The sequence below is a fragment of the Populus alba genome, chromosome 12 (assembly GCF_005239225.2).
Source record: "Populus alba chromosome 12, ASM523922v2, whole genome shotgun sequence".
Taxonomy (NCBI): Eukaryota; Viridiplantae; Streptophyta; class Magnoliopsida; order Malpighiales; family Salicaceae; genus Populus; species Populus alba.
Genome location: NC_133295.1, coordinates 3027971 through 3033948, shown reverse-complemented (window position 1 = coordinate 3033948; position 5978 = coordinate 3027971). Strand labels below are relative to the sequence as shown.

The 5978-nt window shown below is 34.0% G+C and overlaps 1 pseudogene; it reads right to left on the bottom strand.

The window, feature by feature from the left end:
• Positions 1–771: 771 nt before the first annotated feature.
• LOC118035304 (uncharacterized) lies at positions 772–5220 on the bottom strand (annotated as a pseudogene).
• Between the last annotated feature and the right edge of the window lie 758 nt (positions 5221–5978).

Genomic DNA, 5978 nt, shown 5'->3' with positions numbered 1-5978 from the left:
CAAGGAAGAATAAGAAATTATCGTAATTTGCTAGGGCTTTCATTTGCATGTCAGTGACTTTAATTTGCATGCAGGCTGTGGTAGGAATATTGTCGTGGTCCATATAAATGCAGACAAAGACAGATGTTTTGTCTGTGGTACAATAAGATTTGAAGACAGTCTATCAAGTGGTCGGTATCAATCATTAAGGCTTTCCAATGCAGGTCATGTGGTCGGTATCTATCATTAGTCAATCTGTTTTTAGGTATCTGCCATTAACGATTTCACACATGTGGCTAAAACGTGGATGTGGAAAAATGTCTTTGTCGTTTTTAACCTCTAATGAGCTGGCAAACTGATATGAGACGCCTTTTTGTCTTTCCCATTTTGAGGCATGCGAGATTCCATGGTCCATATTTCGTATTTATAACCTCTTGGAGGAAGTATTATACTTTACGTTAGGGTTTAGTGTTCAACTGGGACGTTGTTTGCCAGGCCTAAATGGAGTAGGGCTTTCAATAATTTTGGCCCATTTCAGTTGTTAGAGCATTTCCCGTTTTGACTAGAAAAAACTCATATTCTCTGTGAATTCAACTCTTGAATCCCCTATCTGCATCCCTGCATGGAGGAGCAAAAAACTAAAGTTAGAATAGTCCTCGTCTAATCAATGCATGGTAGAAAAATATTGGCTGCTTATCATTCTTTACTCTTTACTAGGTCAAGGATGTATATAATTTTCTTAGTTCTCTTGTCTATCTCCTTTAAGATTATAAACAAACAAAAGATAAAAGCTTATTCTAAAAGCTTATATATATAATAAGTTGAAAAACCTAAGGCTTATGTTATGCTGTCAATTCAACAATCAGAACTGCCAAACTCTGAGGTCAAGTAAAAAAAATCCTTGAGAACCAACACAGATAAAAAAACAAGAAAACTGCCGTCAGCCAAGGCTTCAAGAATCTCAGTTTATCACTCTCCTGGACTTTGCAATAGCTATAACTCAGTGTCGCATAATCGGATCATCAAATTAGACACCATTCTCCGAGCGAAAGGAATATAGCTCAGGCTGTACCTGAAACAGCTCAAACTGGGCAAATAAGTATAGCGAACAAAGCATTTAAAATGCCAAAAGAACTTCCTATTGTTAAACTCAGAGAAGCTATTGTAGAGATGTTGCCTGATACATAAGAAAAAAGGCTGAAAATCATATTTTGTAGTCTGGAAAATTAGAGTAGAAACAGTACATGGCTGGAACCATGTATTGTAGTCTCTGAAAAACCAAAAAGAGTGTGCTGTATAATTTCTATCACAAATAGTCTGAACACTATTGTGTAATATATACAATATTGCAAGACTTCACTGTACAATTCTAATCTTGTGTCCTTATGCCTTCCCATAAAACTGGTGAAATGGGCAAAAGTGAAAGACAAACTTACCAGATAAGGGCACAAATCTCGAAATATGATAGCAAACACTGTTAAAATCTTGCTATGGATCTGCAACATGAAAAGAAATTGTAGAAATGCCTGTTTGTTAAGATTATGAAATAAGCAAGAATATGATTTAAAACTGCTAACAATTTGAAAGTTTTTATTTTATTTTATTATATATATATGAGAAAGGAGACTTAGGTGTGTTTTATTGTCAGATATTCAACACAATTGCAGTTCTCTAATATTTTAAAATTGTTAATTATTCCCATTTGGAGATGTCTTGTTCTCCAAATTGATCTTGAACATTTTTTTTCTCTAATAGAAGGAGGGGAAGCTTTAGCCTATAAGTTCACAAGGGTCAGGATGTGAGATGGCAGGGCCATTTTAGTCTACCGCTCTGTTCAAACTAGAAGCTTTTCATGATTTGAACTCTTCTGAAATTTTGGTGAATTTGTGAGAGAGCGAGAGAAGTTCTTCTGAGAGACAGCACAAGGATAAAAGCATAGGGAATGGAAGCCCATCAGGAGGCATGAACAGAGTCGAAATTGGTTTTCAAGTTTAACCACTTGGTTAAAATTCCAAGGAATCTCAATTTTTCACAGGCACCGGTAAAAAGGAATCCTCAGCTTCATTTAGTCTGTCAATGAAGCAGAAAGCTTTCTGGTCAATTAACAACGCAAATAGATACAATGGTAGAAAGTTATACCTAAAGTCTACATTATTTAAATTTGAATCCACAACTCAGAATCAAAATGCCAAGATGGTGTAAATTCTTCTGTGGTAGATAAAAAAGAATGCAATGACAGCTAAGGAAACGAAGGGGGAAAATGGAGAAAATATGACAGAAATACCAGATAATTAGGAGAAGTACAATTTTCTTTGAGGTAGCAGTGAAGAAGAACCTTAATCGTTAACAAAAGGAATTCTAGTACCAAATTTAATAACTTGAGGTGAAAATGGTTAGATGCACATTATCTTGTATGCTGCAGTACATAAACTAAGGATAACAGAACCTCTCATTTTAATTGCAAGAAAGTGAAAAAAAATGGCATGATCCAGAATACTCATGTTTGGGATTGAAAATTTAAAACAAACCAAGGATAGTAACCCTAAGGTCATAAAAACAATCATGATTCACTGCACTTTAATTTCCCAAGTTTTCTCTATCATTGAGGAGCACTACTATTATATTTGAATAATGAATTGAAACTGTTTGACTTACCAAGAGTGCACAAATGAGCGCCAGAACAACGCATCCAATGTATATAGCTGTTGCATAAATTCGGGCAGGGTCAAACATCATGCCTAGTTGTCGCCCAGGTCCAATGAGGAAGGCTGTGCTGCCATACACAAAACAAATTCAGAATCCAAAAGACCTCAAGAAGGACAACAATTCAGTTGATCTGAATTACAGACGATCTCAGGGATACTATCTGTGTGGAATCAATAAAGCTCTCTAACTTATGTAAACTCACTTCCAAATACACAATAACACACGACTGAGTAGGCTGGTATAGTCCAACTTGGAGTGCCAAAAAGCCTCAGATCAAAAGTGATCAAATTAACTAGTTTTTGCCAGATTATTCAAAGTGTTTATACTAAGAAAGAATATAAATGAAGTTATGCCAAGCAAAAATAAAAAAAGAAGCCCTTCCTTTGCTATGATGAATAAGAAGTGGTGTTTTTGTTTTTACACGTATGAAAGAAATATTACAAATCAGGGTGGCAAGGGGACTGAATATAAACTTGTGCCTGAACAAACCAGCAAATAGAGAGATTAAAATAAAAAGATTAAAATGTAATCTAAATTGAGTAAGAATGTCAATCTACCTTCCAACTGCCAACACATTGCCAAAGGTGAACAATAATGCAAATTTAATGGGCTTGGCAAACACAATCAAGGACTGCAATACAAACAGATTTTGTAAAGCTATCAGCAATTTTAAGATGCCCACATGCTTCCATTGAAATACAGCATTCAAAATGTCACAATAAATTATCACAAACGCTAGTACGTTTTCTAACAGGATTAATGACTCAAAATCAGTATATTCCTTCAACATGCTCAGATTCTCAATGTTCTATTATCCCACACTTTCCCTCAACTAATCTAAACTTACCTACTTAAGCAGGAAACAAAAGGGAACTGCTATCTAGTAGTAATAAGGGGACTTGAATGTCTACTTAAGCAGGAAACGAAAGAGAACAGCTATCAAGTGGTAATCATAGGACTTGAATGTATGAAAGATGCATAGAGTTTCTATGCTCAAAGAAAAGGAAGAAGGTTAACTTAGGAGTACAAAATTTACAGATATTGGTAATACAACACCTCTTATGCAATTAGGTATGCTAACAATCTGAGCCAAGCAAAAGAACCTGATAAAATTTTCTCCAGATACATATCCTATTCATTTACTTCCCATTTCTTTGCAACCTCAAACTAAATAATTTCATCACTAATAAAGTACAAATACATATCATTTTTAACCTCTAAGATGCATTCTAAACTTTCCAGCATCTCCAACATGACAGGATTCCAATATTCTTCTCGAGGCAAGTTTAGAGGACTGCTCCTCAGTGTTTATATGCCCGAGCTAACAATATATCAACCACCAACCAAAGGTATACTAACATAATTCCACGGGAGTGATGATTTGATACATGAGTTATATAAATGGTGCTTGTGGTATCCTGTTAAAAAAATGCAGTAAATATAGTGTAAGCATGTAAAAGGCAATGTGATCTGCAGATGCGGACAACTTGCCCCTCTTAGATGCCCTGATAGGGAAAAAGAAAGTTTAATACCAAGCTTGCTATGGGACTGTTCCTTGTATTATGGAAAGTAGTCTAATAAAAGACATGCTACAAGATGACAGTAATCCTTGTATAGTTGTATTAGATAATACACCTATATAAAGTGGCCAAAGAATTACCCTATAAAAGTTTGAAAACCATTGGAATAGTCTAAACAGATTGAGCTGACAACATCAAATTAGTAGAGCATGAATTACAAAACCCAACTTTAGACTAAACTGCAAAAGTTGAATATTTAATGAACTCCTCAGAAGCAATTCCACTGTTTTATTGACATTCAGTTAAAGAAAGAAATTTGAAACCTTAGACACGGATATAAACACAGACGAAGAAAATCTATAAGCTCATTGCAATATTTGAGACAAGAATATTTCTACCATCAATTACTTCCAATTTTTCCTCTTCAAAAGCTAATTTCAATACATATTACCACTTTCAAAAAAACATTAAAATTCAATCACTAACATCGCATAAAGAACACTTTTTATGCTTCAACACAATCCAACAACAAACAAAAAGATAAACTTCAAACCCAAAAGGTGGACATGCCAAAAACATAAGAGCCAAACCAGCGACCAAAGAAGCAGCAAATGCATACATTCTCTGCATAAACAAAAACCCAGATAGCCAAAAGGATATTAAAAATAAAAAAGATGAAAACTTTATAATCAAGAGAGATACAAGATTTGAGGTGGAGTTAGAAAAACAAACCTGCGTAGGAGAAAGCGAACAAAAGCCATCTGATTCTTCTTCCAAGAAACTCTCTTCTCTCTCCTCATCATCACCTGATAAGAACTGATTTAGCTTCCACATGGGTATTTTTTCGTAAAAATTTAAGCTTTTTCAATGCTTTTGATCTTTTTTATTCTTTCTAACAACATTCTAAAATCTCCTGAAGACAAAAAAAATTAAAAAACAAAAATCCATGAAGAATTAAACAGCCCTCGATGAAAGGCGATGAATCATTCCAGTCCCTTTAATTTGGACATTTGGAGTTAAGATGCTGAGTTTGAATAAATTATACCAGCCCCCCTGAAAACCTGAATATTAAAACCTTGACCACATAAATACAAGTATTACAATTAACATCGAAATTTTTTTTTTTTTAAAAAAAGAAGATTATCCTAATATCTTTGATTTGAAATTTTTATTTATGATTATTTTATTTATTTTACCATTCCATTTATATTCCTAATCGTGAGATTTAAATATGATATTATATAAACATAATTAAAAATATCAAATTAAAAAAAACTAAATATAATTAATAACTGTGATTTTAGATGAGAAAAACTCAAAAAATAATTTATAAATACCAATAAATGTGTTTCTTTTTTCAAAGGATGATCTGCTATAAAGATTTATTAATCTACCATCTTCTTTAGCATATGGGATGAAAATTATCAGTTAAATTAGAGTCTTAGATTCAGACCTGAACTAGACCGAGTCTGAAAACTATACCAAGAGCTATGTTATGCTGTCAATTCAACAATCAGAATTGGCAAACTCTGAGGTCAAGTGAAAAAATCCTCGAGAACCAACTCATAGATGAAAAAGCAAGAAAACTGCCGTCAGCCAAGGCTTCAAGAATCTCTCAGCTTATCACTCTCCTAAGAAAACAAACCAGACCTGTTCATACGATGACAACTCTCCTGATCAGTATGAAGAATTTCATTGTAGTCTCCAAACAAAAGCCAACTCACATCATAAGTAAATTTCAAAATGTACAGTGCAAAAACTAATCCATCCCTC